Consider the following 18,866-nt stretch of genomic DNA (forward strand, 5'->3'; position numbering starts at 1 on the left):
GCACCCTTCTCCTCTTTGCCTTGCACCCTTCTCTTCTCTGCCTTGCACACTTCTCCCCTCTGCCTTGCACCCTTCTCCCCTCTGCCTTTCACCCTTCTCCCCTCTGCCTTTCACCCTTCTCCCATCTGCCATGCACCCTTCTCACCCTCCACCTTGCACCCTTCTCTACCTTGCACCCTGCTCCTCTCTGCCTTGCACCCTTCTCCCCTCTGCCTTGCACCCTTCTCCCCTCTGCCTTGCACCCTTCTTCCCTCTGCCTTGCACCCTTCTCTACCTTGCACCCTTCTCCTCTCTCCCTTGCACCCTTCTCTCCTCTGCCTTGCACCCTTCTCCCCTCTGCCTTGCACCCTTCTCCCCTCTGCCTTGCACCCTTCTCCCCTCTACCTTGCACCCTTCTCCACTCTGCCTTGCACCCTTCTCCCCTCTACCTTGCACCCTTCTCCCCCTCCGCCTTGCACCCTTCTCTACCTTCCACCCTTCTCCTCTCTTCCTTGCACCCTTCTCCTCTTTGCCTTGCACCCTTCTCCTCTTTGCCTTGCACCCTTCTCTTCTCTGCCTTGCACACTTCTCCCCTCTGCCTTGCACCCTTCTCCCCTCTGCCTTTCACCCTTCTCCCCTCTGCCTTTCACCCTTATCACATCTGCCATGCACCCTTTTCCCCCTCTGCCTTGCACCCTTCTCTACCTTGCACCCTTCTCCTCTCTCCCTTGCACCCTTCTCCCCTCTGCCTTGCACCCTTCTCTACCATGCATCCTTCTCCCCCTCTGCCTTGCACCCATCTCCCCCTCTGCCTTGCACCCTTCTCGGCCCCCCATGGTGTGTTCTAACAAGCGTGCTTACCTGAGGGCACCATTTTGCTGCCTCGTCCCTTCTCATGTGAGCTTTGCCCTGGAGAATACTCTGTCTGGGGGCCCCCACTCCCACCCTTGTCAGGGTCCCGAGCACTGCTCTGTGCTGTCTCTTGCTCTTGCTCTCTGAGGTCCCCACCCCATCCTTGTCCCTGTCTCTTCTCTTCTCTTGTGGTGTGGGCCCCCCATCCTTGTCCCTGTCTCCTCTCTTCTCTTGTGGGGTGGGCCCCCCACCCCGTCCTTGTCCCTGTCTCTTCTCTTGCTCTTGCTCTCTGAGGCCCCCACCCCATCCTTGTCCCTGTCTCTTCTCTTCTCTTGTGGTGTGGGCCCCCCATCCTTGTCCCTGTCTCTTCTCTTCTCTTGTGGTGTGGGCCCCCCATCCTTGTCCCTGTCTCCTCTCTTCTCTTGTGGGGTGGGCCCCCCACCCCATCCTTGTCCCTGTCTCTTCTCTTCTCTTGTGGGGTGGGCCCCCCACCCTCTCTTCTCTTCTATTGTTGGGTGGGCCCCCCACCCTCTCTTCTCTTCTATTGTGGGGTGGGCCCCCAGCCCATCCTTGTCCCTGTCTCTTCTGTTCTCTTGTGGGTGGGCCCCCCCACCCCATCCTTGTCCCTGTCTCTTCTCGGATGGGGGCCTGTCCCTGTCTCTTCTCTTCTCTTGTGGGGTGGGTCCCCCACCCCATCCTTGTCCCTGTCTCTTCTCTTCTCTTGTGGGGTGGGGGGGGGGGGGGTGGGCCCCCCACCCCATCCTTGTCTGTCTCTTCTCGCATGGGGGCCTGTCCCTGTCTCTTCTCTTCTCTTCTCTTCTCTTCTCTTGTGGGGTGGGCCCCCCACCCCATCCTTGTCCCTGTCTCTTCTCGGATGGGGGCCTGTCCCTGTCTCTTCTCTTCTCTTCTCTTGTGGGGTGGGCCCCCCACCCCATCCTTGTCTGTCTCTTCTCGCATGGGGGCCTGTCCCTGTCTCTTCTCTACTCTTGTGGGGTGGGCCCCCCAACCCCTTCCTTGTCCCTGTCTCTTCTCTTCTCTTGTGGGGTGGGGCCCCCTTGTCCCTGTCTCTTCTCTTCTCCTGTGGGGTGGGCCCCCCAGCCCATCCTTGTCCCTGTCTCTTCTGTTCTCTTGTGGGTGGGCCCCCCACCCCATCCTTGTCCCTGTCTCTTCTCGGATGGGGGCCTGTCCCTGTCTCTTCTCTACTCTTGTGGGGTGGGCCCCCCAACCCCTTCCTTGTCCCTGTCTCTTCTCTTCTCTTGTGGGGTGGGGCCCCCTTGTCCCTGTCTCTTCTCTTCTCCTGTGGGGTGGGCCCCCCACCCCATCCTTGTCCCTGTCTCTTCTCTTTTCTTGTGGGGTGGGCTATGTTTATGGAGAGAGTGGGGCCGGGCGGGCTCTGTGTTGCTTCAGAGGAGCAGTGGAGACTGCAGTCTCTGGGGCCCCAGTCCTCTTTCCGGGACTGCCTCTGGCTCTGACTGAAGTGAAACAATGTATATTGATACTTTGTTTCTCTTCAGTCAGAGGGAGGGGGCGAAGGGCTCCGAGCAGGCTGCACCTGCTTCAGATGCAGAGGGAGAGAGGCTTGCTTCAAGCGCAGACCTCTCTCACAGCTCTCAGAAGAGCTGAGGGGGCCGAGGACCCCTGGGGGCCCCTTCATTAACTATAGAGAGTGAGGCCCCCCCGCAGTGCGGGGTCTGCGGGGGCGTTTGTTACGCCCCTGCGCATGCTTGAGAACTCTAATAAGAGATTGTGCGCAGGAAATCAGAAGCGGTGAGAGCCATGCAGCACCCAATCCGCCTGAAGCAAGAAAAAACTGGACAGTATCGAAAGGAAACTCAGCCTGCATTAGCAGTCTAATTAAAATGATAAAATGAATGCACCACCCGCACGTTGTTCCTGTTGCTGTCATTGCTTATATCGTAATACAAGGTTCTGTTGGTAAGAGGTCCTAGTTGACCACATACATGAAGACCATATGTCGTACCGCACTATAAACATTGGCCAGACCAGATTTTGAACATTCCTTGAACGCACACCTTTAAATCTTTACCTATAATTTACTGATATCTGGGCTGAGGATGATGAAGCAGGAAAGCTTTTTTTTTGGTCAGGTTGAGATCATTTAATTTACGACATAACAGTCACCATTTTAATAACAAGAATGAACCTTTTGCAAGCATGACAGGCTGCATATGTTGCCCAGCCACACGGTGTGTACTGTCCATGTCCTGCAAGTCATTCAACCAGTATAGCACAGTGGAATTAAAATCAGCTGACTTGACTTCCTTTGCAATCCAGGGGCCATATTACACATAGTGCCCCGGTGGTGCAACAGGTGGGTGTGTGCCTGCTTAATTTGCTCCTGGGAGGAATGTGGTTTTACAGAAGGGGTCGCAGATGTTTGCCCCTTTGGTAATACTGATAGCACTGGTGCACATGTAAGACGGAGCGTGCACTGCCTCAGGGCAGGCGTGGGTTTGCGACTGCAGAGTAGGCAGCACATTAATTATAATAGGACGCACTGGCCCTGCGCTGCTGGGGCAATTGTTTAAAGGTTTGCTGTGAAGCAAACAAGGATAATGTGCCCTATCTGTAATAAGGGCCCAGGTGACAACTGGCTCCTAGGTGGGCTGATTGGACTACTTCAGGTTTTAAAGTTTCATGATAACAGCATTTGTTGTTGCAAATATGACAATAAAACAAGCTGTCCTATAAGACATAACACTTTATACAGATCATGTTCCCTTATGGGTACTGTTTTTCTGCACCCCCCCCCTATCTCCTGTTAGTTTCCTTCACTGACTCCATTTGTATTTCCTCCAGTCCTGGTTTGTGTTGTACCCTTACCATGAATCCACTACTTCAATTCTCCTTGACTTGTCAATACCACTTAGCATTTACTTGAAGGAGTTCGATCATCTTAGGTTTTGGGGTGAGTTTTGAGGTTTGCCTGGGGTCTAGTTAGAGTGAGGCTCCTCTGCTCACAAGGTAAGCATTTATATCCTATTTCCTTTGTGGCTTTGTACATTGAATTTAAATCTGGTTTTATATTGACCATATTCCTCTCTCTCTCTCTTTCTCTGTCCTTTTCACTCTCTTTGTCCCTTACTCCTGGGTTTCCTTCACGATTCTGGGAATAAGATACAGGGCTTAAGTTAATAGATAAGGGAAATTGATGGGAAAGGCATTGCGAAAGCAATATGCTGTAATAGAAACCTATCTTGGAGTAAAGAGAGAATCTACCTAAGATGTTGTTTCTCCATGCCTTGCTGTCACATGGAGAACCAATCTTTGAGAAGACTAGACAGATCCTGTTTCCAACTAAAAAGGAAACTAGTTACTTGGTCTGTGACCGAAAGCTGGCCTTCAAGGCTTTTTTAAAGGGAACATCCTGGGTAAAGACATAACAACTATCTTTACACAGTTGTGCATCACTAACATTCACCAACATTAGGCCTTTCAGAATGCGCCTTTGTTTGATGATGTCTGCTTGGGTTTTGAGACTTATTGTCTAACCCCTTTAAATCGCACCCTGGATGAGCAGTTGTTGGTAAGCTTAAGAGAGGTGGTGTGGGCTGAGTATATGTACAATTCAGCACCATTTTCATAGTTGCAATAAAAATGTGGGTGCCCACGCAGATTTGTGAGCACACATTTCTTGAGTAATATCTCACAATTTATAAATATATTTATAGCACTTAAATGGGAACCAAATAATAGGACACACACAATACACAATAAAATGACTACCTTTGTAAATCACAGGGTAAAATACCCTACTTCTACATCCTACCCAAAATGCACAAAGGCAAGATCCCTCCTCCCGGTAGACCCATTGTATCGGGGATTGATTCCCTTCTGGAACCATTGTCCAGGTTTTGTGATTTTTTCCTCAAAACAATTGTACAATCCACTCCAACATACTTACAGGACATTAAGAGCCTACTGAGACTCCTGCAAGACATCATGGTGGATGAAAATACCATTCTACTAAGCTTTGACATTGAAAGCTTATATACGAGTATACCTCAGGATGACACCATAACAGTATTGGAGAAGACTCTGGACAGTAGCACCTGGACTTGTAACACAACCAAGGCATTCATATTGGAATGCGCCAAACTGGCCCTAAAACGAAATTATTTCGAATTCGAGGGTTCACTTTATCTGCAGACAGAGGGGACATCCATGAGCAGTATTTTTGCCCCCAGTGTGGCTGGACTATATGTTTTTGATTTCGAACAGAAATTCATTCTCAGTGACCAAAATCCATTTCTCAACCACTTGACCTTCTGGAAACGGTACATAGATGACGTCCTTGCAATCTGGCAAGGACCCCTGGAAACTCTGCAGGAATTCATCGCTTGGATCAATACATGTGACCAGAATTTACGGTTCACCAATTGTTTTGATAAAGACAAGATGGTCTTTTTGGACATCATCATAACCAAAGACAACACCCGACTTGAAACAAAAACACACCACAAACCCACTGCCAAAAACAACCTTTTGAGATTTGAAAGCTTTCATCCACGCCCTCAATGGACAATCTACCTTATGGCCAATACTTGAGACTTCGCCGCAACTGCAGCAACATCTCGGACTATCACAGCCAAGCAGCTGATTTGACTAAAAAACTGACTGCAAGAAGCTATCCAAACAGGATAATCAAACAATGTCAAAAAAGAGCTAGAAACCAGCCCAGAGAAGCCCTTTTGGAAGAAAAAGTGACCACTAATAATATCATACCTCTAACATGCGTCACAACCTTCAATGCAATATCCAATCAAATAAGCAGATGTGTGAACAAGCATTGGTCAATATTGAATACTGGAAATTTGCATTGGGAAAAACCCTTGTCCTCTTTCAAGAAATCCTGTAGTCTAAAAGACACATTGGTGAACACAAGACCTAAGGTGACAAACAATAACGAGGACCAGTCAATCACCAGAGTCTGGAGATTACCAGAAATCAGGGCACATTTTCGCTGCAGCAATTGCAGTGTTTGCCACCTGACCAATACCACCAAGTGCTTAATTTGTAAAATATGAAGTGCAGGTGCTCAAATCTTTTGTCGGAGGCCACACCCACTTTTCTCTGGCTCCACCCACTTCCTTCATTGGCCCCACCCACTTTCCATATGAGCTCCACCCACTTCCTCAACTGGCACTGCAAAAAGACAGATGAATTTCAGCAAAGGAGCCTTCCTCATAGTAAGGTTCTAGGAACATCCAGGCTAGTGTCCAAAGCTCAATATTTCATCAGCCTCAAATCACACATGCAGTCTGTCTTAAAAAAACATTATTACCTAGCTGCAGGCGGGTTAGAAAAGCACGACATTCTGATAATACAGTGCTCTAAATGGGATTTTACAGCCACAAGAAACTCACTAAAAGAGATATCACAGAAATACTCCTCAGTCCTGAAGCAGCACCCAGGCGGTGTAAAATGCACTGAATGCATTGGGCTCAAATAAATAACTGTATGTCATGAGAAGCTGCAGTTAAACATACCTAATGAAGCATTTGTACAAGTCATCCACAGCCCCAGCCTGTGCCTGTACCTCCCTGAGCTGAAGATTCCTAAAATAAGAACCTCTTTCCCAGTACTGCTCTCTCCACAAGCCCAGGCTTTCCCTCCTGGCCCTGAATATTCCTGGACTAGGAGCATCTTTCCATAGTCCCAGCCTATCGCCTCCCACAGCACTGCTGTTATCAGAACACCTGTGACCTGTCCACACCCCGGGTATAGCTCCCTCTGGCAGCTGTCCCTGTTCTAGGAACCTCTCTCCACAGTCCCATGCTGCCTCTTTTGTTGCAGCATTGTCTACTAAGAGCCTCTCTCTGCCTCTCTTCTCCTTCAGACCCTCTGGAGCCTGCTGCACCCCTCCGAGGACCCTCCTGGTCGCTGCCAGAAGTTTGAGGCGAACCTCTTTGCCAGGGCCGGTGCCAGCACTTCTTCCTTTAGCCTGCTGCCTCAGGTACCACCGGCTGGGCCACGGGGCTCAGCTTGGTGAGGGCTGGCCTCAGCGGCCATGACTATTTCAACAGGAGCCTGGGAAGTGGGAACAGACACCGCTGCAGGGGGTGCGTTCTCTCGAATTACGCCACCTCTCTCTGACCCCTGAGTCTCTTACTGTCTGTGACTGTGACCTAAGACCCCCTCTGTGCCACCTTAGTGGCCCTCAGACACACTGTGGCTTCGCTGGTGATGCCTCTCTGACCCCTGAGTCTAGCACTCTCTGCGACCCCCCAGTGATGTCTCTCTGCGTGTCGTCTGCCCCCTGTGTCTGGTGGTAATGTCTGAGGCTGCGAGGCACCAGTTCTGTCCCTCTGCCCCCTGCCCCAAGTGTGGTACTCTGTGGCCTCTGTGATGTCGCTGTGACTCTGCCCCTTGAGGCTGGCACTGTCTGAGGCACCAGTGTGTCCCACTATGAGTGACCCTTTCTTGTGAGCAAAATCAAGCAATGAAGACGAGGGAATCATATAGATATCAGGAATTGCACCCATTTGAGTCTAGCTGCTAATGTTTCAGATTGCTTATGTGTGACATTTTCGTACATGCAGCGGATTTATGAGTCATTCAATGACTAAATGTGTGGCACTTTCTTGCAACCAAAATCATTTTTTTTTTTTTTTTTTTTAAATATTTTTTTATTGCAGAATTATCAACAATCTACATGGTCAGGTGACCTGGCTTCCTCTTACAGTGTCAGGCACTATATCGCTGTTAAAGAAAATGGTACACAGCCATTTAGCCCACATCCCGGAGGCCGGGCGGCACATCAAGCTGCCCCAACAGGAGTTCGCACGCCCCGGTCTGAGGGACACCTGGTCAACAGCACAATTTTGTATCCGCTTTTATACCCTATCTAACTCCCCCCTCCCTTTCCCCACCGCCAAGACTTTCCATTCTGTACCTCGAACTTTGCCCCGATCCCCAGTGTCCAAGCTGCCAGGTGCATGCACACACTTTTCTCAACTCAATCATTCAGCAGCCATGCGCTTCTTCCATTACCTTATCGATAACTACGTGCCCCCCTACATTCCATCTGCTGGGGAACCTGGAGATTCTCCCTACCGCAAATACCGCCTCTGGTGTGTCTGCGGTGTCCCCGTAACTCCCCCCCCCAACCCCACCCTCCCCGCTGCCTCTGATGTGGGTGGCATCTTATGAGTTCCAAAGCGATGTCATCTTGCCTATCGGGGTCGAACATTCGGCCTCTCCTGCCTCATGGAACCTCCCTTTCCAATTACCCTTCCTCTTCATCCCTGATCAATAGGTCGTTCAGGTCCTGCACAATCGCTTCCCATGCTCTTGCAAGATCCAAACTCCTCTCATTACCAGACCTTGTGGCCTGACGCATTCTAATCTCACTCTCACATTTGGACCATTTCCTCAACTCATTCGTCCATCTCCGGACTGACGGGCCCTCCTTGGATTTCCAGCGCCAAGTAATTTCCCTTTGCGCCAGCATTAGTCCCATGTCAATAAACTTACTCGTAAGTTTGGTCTTGGGCGTGTGCGGAAACCACAGTAATATACAGGCGGCCATATCAAAGTCCACTTCTCTCTCTGTCACTGCATTCAGGAGCTCCCCCACTTCTGCCCAGTATGTCCCCAGTCGCGGGCAGTCCCATAGCATATGTTCAAGCTCAACATCAGGTGCCAAGCATCTCGGACACGCAGCATCCTGCACCTGAAAGTGCCTTCTAATTTTCCCTGGTGTTAGATACGCCCTATGCAGTATGAAGAAATGTATCTGTTGAAAGCGGGCGTTCCTGCTACCCTTCCATGTTCTCTGCCAGATGTGGCCCCAAACCGGATCAGGTATGGGTTTACCTATGCTCTCTTCCCATTTCTCCTTTAACGTCGCTAATGGAGCAAGACCCTCGTTCAACATCCTTGAATGAAGACAGGTCACGGCCTTTACAGTACCCGCAACCATCACCACATATTGGCAGGCCATGGTCGTGTCTGGTTCTGCCCGTCCCCCCCTCCAGTGTTTTTGCACCGCCGTCGTCAGTGCGGCATGCAAGAGGTAGCTCCCATCCGGGAGTCCAAATTGGTCCTGTAAGACCTGAAAGGGAACTAGTATCCCGTCAGCATACAGGTCCCCCACCATCTGCAGCCCTAGGTCCTCCCATTCCGCCAACCGAGACCAATCCCCTCCATGTGGCAGTGCTGTCAACATCCCAATGGGGATCTCAGGGGCGTACGGGCGGGCAGCCCCTGCCCTCTTCAGGCTCCTAAGCCAGCACATCCGAAGGGTTTTCTCTTCAATCGTGAGATCGCCCAATCTCAGCTGCTGCTGCATTACAATGTAGGACAAGACGTGCCTCTGAACTCCCCTTCCCCGTCCCTGGTCAGGGCCTCTAAACTCCCTCGCGATATTTTGCGTTAAGACCTGAAGCTGGGCCGCTAGGTAGTATAGTTCAAAATCTGGGACTGCCATCCCCCCCTCGATTTTAGGTCTGTACAACGTGTGCAACGCCACTCTACGCCTGCCACGGCCCCAAAGGAAAGCAATGACCAATGATCGCAGCTCCTTAAAGACCCGCCGAGGGACCCAGATCGGCAGGGTGCGGAAATAATAGAGCAACCTCGGCAGAGCCACCATTTTCAACAGTGCTATCCGGCCTAGAACCGACAAAGGGAGAGTGGCCCAAAAAGTCATGCAGCCCCGCAGCGCCCTTATGCAACGACCTATATTGCCCTCTAGTAGGTCCGCAACTTCATGATAAACCCTGACCCCCAGGTAGGTGAAGCATGTGTCCTCCCAGACCACTTCGGTCATTGGAGGGGGGTATTGTATGTCCCTCCGTAGCGGGAAAATGCAGGTTTTATTCCAGTTTACCTTGAGGCCTGATAGGCTGCCAAACCGAGAGAGCATTTCCGTCGCCCCCTTCAGGGCATCTGCAGTGTCCTCTAAATAGAGCAGCAGGTCATCCGCATACAATGAGATATAGTGGTGTTCCCCGTCGCATTGGATTCCCGAGTACAGTGCTCCCGTTAACGCCAGCGCTGCTAGGGGCTCCATCGCCAAGGCGAACAGGAGAGGGGACAGCGAGCAGCCCTGCCTTGTTCCTCTGTGCACTGGATACGCGGGCGATATCACTGTTCCCAGTCGCACCCTGGCCGTTGCTTCCGCGTACAGGACCTGCGTCCAGCGGCCAAAGCCCCGCCCCAGGCCGAGCCTCTCGAGGACCTTAGCGAGATACAGCCACTCCAGGCTATCGAAAGCTTTCTCGATATCCACTGAGAGCACTGCGGTCCTATGTTCCAGGGCCTGAGCCCTATCCATTATTCTGATCAGGCGGCGAATATTATGGGATGTATTCCTAGTGGGGATGAACCCCGCCTGGTCCTCATGGACCAGGGTGGTCATGTGTGGCAGTAATCTAGTGGCCAGAATACGGCTTAGGATCTTGTAATCTACCGTCAGCATCGACAGTGGTCTATACGATGTCACCTCTGATGCTTCTTTACCTGGTTTCAGCAGCGGTACCACTAATGCTTCCCTCATCGTTTGGGGGAGGCGTCCCAAGGTTAGGGCCTCTGAATACGCTACTAGGAGTTTTGGTGACAGGGCATCTACAAATGTCGCATAAAATTCAATCGGCAGTCCATCCACTCCCGGCGTCTTATTTCTAGCCATTTGTTTAATGGCTACCCGGATTTCCGATAGAGTTATTGGGCCGCCCAACGCCTTCGCAGCCTCATCATCCAGCACCGGGAGTTGAAGAGTGTCTAGGTATTCATCTATCACCGTGCCGTCTACCCCCAAGTGGCTCTCATATAGAGTCGTATAGTAGGACTGGAAGCGGTTCAGAACCGCCGTCTGGGAATAGACCAACTCCCCTGATCCCGTTTTGATGCTCATGATCGGGCAACCCCTAGGCTCCGGATTAGCAAGTTTAGCAAGAAGTGTGCCCACCTTGTCTCTCTCCCCGTGCACCTTGGTTAGGTATAGCTTGTAATCATAGCATCTTAGCCTTTCTGTTTCAGACGCCACCACTTCTTTCGCTTCTAAGAGCCTGCTCTGTAATTCCGGCCTCTCAGGCCTGCGCCTTTCTATTTCTCTCAATGCACTTTCCGCTTTCACCAGATCAGCCACCACTGTCGTCCTAGCATTCGAAAAGCTCCCCATGCACACACCTCTCACCACCACCTTCATTGCATCCCATTCCATCGCTCTCGTTGCAGTCGTGCCCTCATTCTCAACAAAATATCGTTCGATGCTTTCCCGGATTGTGGCGCTAAACACTGGGTCCTCTAATGTATCAGGGCGCAGCCTCCATGTCGGCAGTGCCGACCTCGCCCGCTGCCACTGCACCTTCACCAGCAAGGGATTGTGGTCTGAAATAGTCCTGGCCAAATACTCCGTATGTGTTATCATGGCAGCCAGGGGGCCACTACATAAGATAGAGTCTATCCTAACATGCAATGCGTGCAGGGCTGAGAAAAAGGAATAATCCCTAACATCGGGGTGTTGTTCCCTCCATACGTCCAAAAGGCCCCACCTCTCCTGCCAATCTTTTCTATGCGCGGCCAACCTCCGAACCGGGGAGGTAGTCAGTGGCGGGTGTGATCTATCTCGCGTGACATCAGTGATTGAATTAAAATCCCCCCCCAGTATAATAGGGCCCGCTAGGAAGTGTGCCAATTCCCCAGAGAGTTTGTCAAAGAAACGGGCCTGCTCTACATTTGGGGCGTATACACTACTCAGCACCACCTCCCTCCCATATAGCCTGCCCTCTACTACCACAAATCGACCCTCAGGGTCCACCAGTTGTTTCGTGGCCTGGAATGGGACTCCCGCCCTCACCCAGATCAGTACCCCCCTGGCAAACGCTGAATATGACGTGCCAAAGACCTGCCCACGCCACCTCTTTTGCAACGCAGTACATTCCTGCCTGGTCAAGTGGGTCTCCTGCAATAATGCGATCTGTATGCCACGCCTCACCAAATAGGCGTGTACCTTGCTCCTCCGGGACATCGTGTGGAGTCCGCGGACGTTCCATGTAAGGCTTTTTAAATCAGGTGACGTTCCCATCGCCGCTGTTCCCCCTCCGTTCCGGCAGAATCATTTGAACCCCCACATCCCGGCAGCAGTCCCCCCAACATGAAACAACCCAACAAACTTCCCCAACCCCTCTCCCCAGAACAGGACCCAATAACGAAGCATCAGCCCCCATCCAAACATACAACATCACAAACCGTCTACTACTCTGTGGTCGTCACCACAGAATGCCTTAAGGGCAATGGGGGGAGTTTCGGGCCGACCCGGGGCATGCCATGTCCCCGCTCCAGGCCCAAGATCCCGTAGAACAAATGCAACAGAGTACCTGTTAGTCCACCAGACACCTCGGATAGTCCGTTCCAGCAGGAGCCATGTGGTAGTCCCGCACCGCAAAGATCACTCGTTGAACAACCCATCTGCCGTTTGCGGGGTGACCTTCGGCCCCACTAAGCTATCTGCCTCGGACAGTTCTTCCCCTGATTTCCTGCTCTCCTCCTCTGAGTCAGAGTCCTCCAGTCCCTTCTCCTGTTGCGCGCCCGTGATGTTCGCCGTCGCCGCCAGCGCCCCCTTCCTGTCCTCCGCCATCTCGGCCGTTCGCTGTGCATTTTTGAGTTTATTCTTCTTGCGGATGCGTTGTGACTTACGAATCTGCATCGGCTTCTGTCGTTCTCGTTCTCCTTTATGTTGGCGATCTGTGCCCGCACGGTACAACTCCAGCCATGTCCACGCCTCATCAGGGGTCTGGAAGAATTGGGTCTTCCCGTCCAGGATCACCCGTAGTTTGGCCGGGAAGAGTAGCGAGTACTGGATACCTTCATTTCTTAGTTCTTTCTTCACAGCCAAAAAGGACGCCCTGTTCCTCTGGACCTCTTGGGTGTAGTCCGGGAAGATCGTGACCGGGCTATTGTCTATTTTGAAGGGGCCCACCGAGCGTGCTCTCTGAATCAGGAAATCACGATCTTTGTAGTGCAGGAGTCTGATCACCATCGGGCGCGGAGGGCGCCCCAGCATGGGCGGGCGAGTTGGGACCCTGTGTGCCCGCTCCAGGGAGAAGAACGGAGACAAGCCCTCCGGAGCCACAACTGTTTTCAGCCAGTTCTCCATGTAGGCTACGGCATCGTCCCCTTCAATTTTTTCCGGCAGGCCCACCACCCGGATGTTGTTCCTCCGGTTACGGCTTTCTGAATCCTCCGCACGTTTCTCCAGCGTCTCCAGCCTTTCCAGGATATCAGTCAGCTTGCGTTCCGCAGTGACCACCGCCGGCTTCAGCTCCGAGAGCAGTTGAGCATTGTCCTTAACCTTGTCTGACAATTTCGCATGATCTGCCCTCAGCAATCCCAGTCCCGTAGCCACCTGGGCAATGTCCTGGTGAAGGGAGTCCTTGGTTGCTGCAATCGCTTCCAATATGCCATCCAGCCGCGCGTTCAGTCGTTGTTCTTGCGCCGATGTCTCCAGTGCCGCAAGCGGGCCTCCGACCGTTTCCGGCGTAGCTGGCTGGGCGCTACCCCTCTCCTCGCATACTGCACCGCCTTTGGTAGCCATCAGGGCTGCTGCAGTTTGCACCCCTGGGCAGCCCCAGCGCGATCGGTCAAGCCAATGGTCCCTCCGCCGGGTGGCCGCCCCCAGAGTCTCTCCTCCGGTCTGTGAGCCCTGGCGTCCGTTTAGGGGATGATCACCGCTTCTAGTGGGTGGGGCGGCTCTCTAGGCTTCCCTCACACGATCTGGAGGGTTCCCCTCGGCCCAGTGGTACCGCCGTCCAATGCCTCCCCCCGCGCCAGGTCCAACAGGCGCTAGGGCAGGGCGTCAATTCCCTCTCCTCAGGTGCTCAGGGCAGGGCCCAGGTGTCTCTCCCCCACCATGCAGTGTGGTCAGCCCCTTCTGCCACCTCCGGGTCAGTTCTGCACTAACTACGCAATCTTGCGAGTTCGTGTGCCGGTCTGTACTTGGTGCCCCACCGGTCCTGCCCCGGCAAGCTGTGTCGACCCCCTCCAGGCTCCCGATCACCGCTCCTGGGCCGGGGTCCCCCTCGTGCTATCGCCGTCGCCGTGCTGCTGCCAGTCCCACTCCTCAGCACTCGGCCGCGCTCCAGGGTCCCCGTGCCGCTTCAGAACTCCGGCACCGCAGTAGACTGCTCCCCGACGTCGCGGCCGCCAGCACCAGCCGCGGGGGGATGGGCTCTCCTCCAGCAACCCTCGGGACCGCCGGCTTTCTCTCCGTGCTCCCTCCGCAGCCTCTCCTTACCGCGCGGCAATGGGCAGCGCCCGCCGGAGTCCTCCGTGCACCTCTCACGCCGCACCTCAGCCGGGACCCTCCGCTCTCCGCAGCTCAGCTACCGCTGCTCGGGGTGACCGCCATCTTGGGTTCTTTGTCTGCCTTCCCGGTGGACGCTGCGAGCCGGTCACCTCTCCATTCCTGGCGACCTGCTGATCCTCGGATCTCGTCCTCTCGTCGTCCGGTGGCTAAGGCTCGGTGCTCGAGCTTTCTGCCCGCCCAGAAGCGCGGGGATCCAGGATAAATATGGGATCAGGCACGGAGCTGTGGGCTCACGCCGCCATCCCAGTCGGCGTCCAAGCCACGCCCCCTCTTGCAACCAAAATCATGCAATTAATTCAATAGAAATAGACAAATATCACTCATTTGTGCAACAATAAATTCAAACTCTGCAGCAGGTGCTTTTAAGGCGATTATTTAATTTCTAAAAAATCAGCACTCTCCACCACAAACTCAGCTTCAGTTGTGGATGAACCACATGTAACAAAGGGATTTCTGTGACAAAAGCTGCAACCCACTGAGCTATCCACATACAATACGGTTAAATACAATACAATATGCCGGTACCAGTAGGCATATTAACCCCCTGGGCGCCTCCATGGTTAAAGTAAAAACTGAAACTGCCACTAGATAAAACTCTGACCTCTCTCCAGCGGGAACATTAATCGCCTGCCTCATCTCTGACATAACAAGTCTCTTTGCACTGGGAAAATAAAGGCTGCTGCTTCATTGTGCCACTGTCAATCACGGATATTTAACACTTTTCACTAATAAATCATAAAAGCCGATATTTAACACTTTTCACTAATAAATCATAAAAGCTGCTAGTTTAGAGAAAATTTCCACCTTCGATGGCACTGCATTTACAGCACAGAGAGAAAACGTTAGTGTGCCCATTTTCCAAGGCGCTATGCCTTGCTGGAGCCCCCTCCCCATTCTAGTAACAAACATACCAAATGTCATCAGTAGCAAATTAATAAATTAATATCTGACTTACCCGAATCACTTTATAGCTGCCTGTCGGAATGATCCACGGAGAGGAGCTGCTGCTGGCGAGGCACCGTGGAACTATCTTGCCTCTTCAAAGTTAGAGAGCGAGCCATGCTATCTTGCCTCAATTGTAAAGTCGTTTGCCAATAACCACTGACAGCAGGTTTGTACTGAAACTCTACTTTATTAATGAGTAAATTAGGTTTGCTCGAGGAGCGCCGGCCGGCGCTGCCGTCTCATTCAATCCTCGGCGTGCAATGCTCGATGCGCGCGCATCGCCGGCAACATGGCCGCCGCACGTCACGTCAGACGTGACGTGCATAAACTAGAGCGCACACTACATATCTCCCCCTTTTACTGAACCTTAAGCAGACACTTATAAATCATTGTCCAATTCAAAGTCTCGAAATCTGGAGGGCCTTACCACCTGCCTTCCGCTCCTGGTAACCCTGATGGGGTTCCCCTGAGCCCCTTGATTCTGCATTTCAGTTCCTTCCGTTTCTTCACTCGCCACCCCACCATCATTCATGCTTCTCCCTGGCCGGTCCCTCTCAGCTCCTTGACTCTCGCTCACTCCTTCGCCTTCTCGCGCCATCGCTGCACTTGCTCCGCCACCTTGCTCACTTACGCTTTGTCCCCTTTCAGTATTTAAATCGTCCATCTCTTCCCATTCCATTCCGGGTTGCTTCCAGCTCAATACCTTGTTGCACCGGGCCATGCGGTCCTGCGACCACACGTTTCCGTCGCTCAGCAGTGCCGCTCGATCATACACTTCTTTAACTTGCATGGGTTTGCTATATTTACTGTCTCCTTTCTTCTGTAGAGTGGCTAGCTTTACTCTTACCCACTCTCCCTTCTCCAGACCTGTTCCTTTCACATTCCTTCGTTTGTTGTAATGGTTGGTGTAGATTGTTTGTGCTCTTTCCAGGTTGGCTCGTACCACTGCAGGGGACCACTCACTGGTGATGACCTTTTCCTTCCAAATCCTGTTATCATGCGTGAAGGGTTCTCGCCCTCTCAATATTTGGAACGGGCTGTACCCCGTGCCGGTGGGGGTTATTCTGTAGGCCCACACCATATTCTCTAGTGCTTTCTCCCAGTCCTTGTTGCTGGAGATGGCGGCTTGTATGGCTCCCATCGCTACTCTATTAAACCGCTCCACTAAGCCATTCCCGGCTGGATGGTAAATCGCCGTGTGTTTGATGATGATGCCATTCCTTTGCATAAATTTGTTCCACCTTTCCGACGTGAACTGGGGGCCATTATCGCTCAGAATGGACTTGGGGATTCCTTCCCTTGTGAAGGTCTCTGACAGAAACTTCAAAATGTTCTCAGTGTCCATGGACTCGTCCACCCTCAACTCTGGCCACTTGGAGTATCGATCTATTAGAACACACACATACTTCTGCGTGCCCTGGTCATCTAGGACAGGTCCCAAAATGTCTATGGATAGCTCTTCCCACGGATTAGAGGGAGGGTCGAACTTTCCTAGCGCTGGCCGCAGGGGTTTTAGGGTTTTGTCTGCTCCTTGGCATTGTGGACACTCCCTGACATGCCTTTCCGCCCTTATGTCCATGCCTGGCCACCAGTAGTTTTGTTTTGCTCTTGCCTTGAGTTTTCCTATGCCTAAGTGGCCCTCATGTAGCAGGTCCACTAGCTTGGTGATGAGGTTCCTTGGGGGGATCACCTTGTCTCCTCTGTAAATGAATACCCCCTTGTCTCCTAGCGACAGTTCTTCCCTCACTTCGTAGTATGGCCTCATGTTCACCCTCACATTCCTTTTGTCTGGCCATCCTTGTACAATGTGCATCTTCACTTCCTTCATGTCGGTGTCCTCCTCGTATGCCTCTGTCCATTCCTGTTGGCTGATTAGTTTCTCCTGGTCTTCCACGAGAGCTACCAACTCCCCTCTGCCTGCAGGGTCTTCCTCCCCAGGCTCCATGGCGGCTGCTCTACTCAGGTAGTCAGCTACTCGGTTCCGATTCCCGGGGATGTACTCCACATCATACCTGAACTCGAGTAACTTTAGAGACATTTTGGATATCCTGGGTGTGGCACTGGCATGTCCGCTCGATGTTAGCACTTTTACCAATGGCTTGTGATCTGTCTTGAGTAGAAATCGGGTACCCCAAAGGAATTGCCGGAATCTCGCCATGGCCCATACCACCGCCAGCATCTCCTTCTCAATCACGCTGTATTTGCTCTCGGTATCCGTCAATGCTCTGGATGCAAAGCTGATTGTCTCCATTTCTCCTCTTCCTCGGTCTTGCATGAGCACAGCGCCCAGGCCCTTGTCGCTGGCATCGGTCGTGAGCACCGTGGCGCCCTGTGGGTCGTATCCTTTGAGCGGCACGGCTCCCGTGACGTCCCTTTTGATGGTTTCAAACTCGGCTTGAGCTTCCGGTGTCCACTGGATCGCTGCGCTCTCCCTGGTCAGCAACCTCATGTGGTGGGTCTTTGAAGCAAAGTGTACCACGAACTTGCTGTAGTACTCCGCCATCCCCAAGAACGACCTGACCTCTTCCTTGTTCTTGGGGGGCGGTGCTTCTGCGATGGCTTTTACATTTTCCGCCTTTGGTGTGATGCCCTGCACTCCGATTTCGTGGCCTAGATACGCTACCGATTGCAGGCCCAATCGGCATTTGGTCCACTCTGCTGTGAGGCCTTTGTTCTCCAACGTCTGTAGCACTCTTCCTAGCTTCTGATCGTGGTCCAGCTTGTCGCGCCCCATCACCAGAATGTCGTCCTGGAAATACTGGACGCCCCTGCAGTCTCTGAACAGTTGGTGCATCATTTTCTGAAAGACTGCGGCCGCCGAGGCCAGCCCAAACGGCATGCGGCAGAACTGGTAGCACCCGAACGGGGTGATGAAGGATGTGAGGCTTTTGCTGTCCGGGTGTAGTGCTATTTGGTGGTAGGCCGAGGTCAAGTCGATAGTGGAGTACCACCTAATTCCTCTGGTCTTTGCCAACATCTCCTCAATCCTAGGGAGGGGAAATTTCTCCACAACAATGTTCTTATTCAGTTCTCTCAGATCCACACAGAGCCTGACCTTCCCATTGGGCTTCATTACCACCACTAAGGGCGCCAGCCATTCGGCGCAGGTGATCGGTTCGATTATACCCTTCTTTTCCAATTCTTGGAGTTCCATCTGGACTGCCTCTCTTACCGCAATGGGTACATTCCTCACTTTGTGAGCTACAGGGGTGGCTCCTTCCTTGAGCACGATCTTGTGTTGGAATGTCTCCATCCTTCCCACCGTGCCTCCAAACACTTTTGGGTAGTTCTCCTTCCATTTGTTCAGATCAGGCCATTCCTCCTGTTCTGTGAGTAATATTTGCTCCTTCCCTCCTGGATCCAACTTTATTCCTAGGTCGCCCTGGTCTAGCCATCCCAGGACGGAGGGTCCTCTCTCTGCAATGTACAGCTTGCACCATGCTGATCGGCACCTAAATTCGAACATCAGGCGTCGGAACCCTACCATCGGAATGCGGTCGCCATTGTATGTGACCGGCCGAATGTCTAGTTTCTCCAACTCTGGGCCCAACTTCGGTCTGAACGCTTCCCCCCACACTGCCCGTTGAACAATGGTGAATGGAGATCCTGTGTCCGCCACAACAGTGATGGTGATCCCGCCCATTGACATGTCCAGGACGGGTTTGGTTGACCTCTTCCCTTCCACGCACAATACCTGGTCGTATATGCATAGGACGGTGACCACATCTTCCTCTGCGACCTCCTCCTGATCTTCTTC

Source organism: Lissotriton vulgaris, chromosome 2_1 (genome assembly GCF_964263255.1).
Source record: "Lissotriton vulgaris chromosome 2_1, aLisVul1.2, whole genome shotgun sequence".
NCBI lineage: Eukaryota > Metazoa > Chordata > Amphibia > Caudata > Salamandridae > Lissotriton > Lissotriton vulgaris.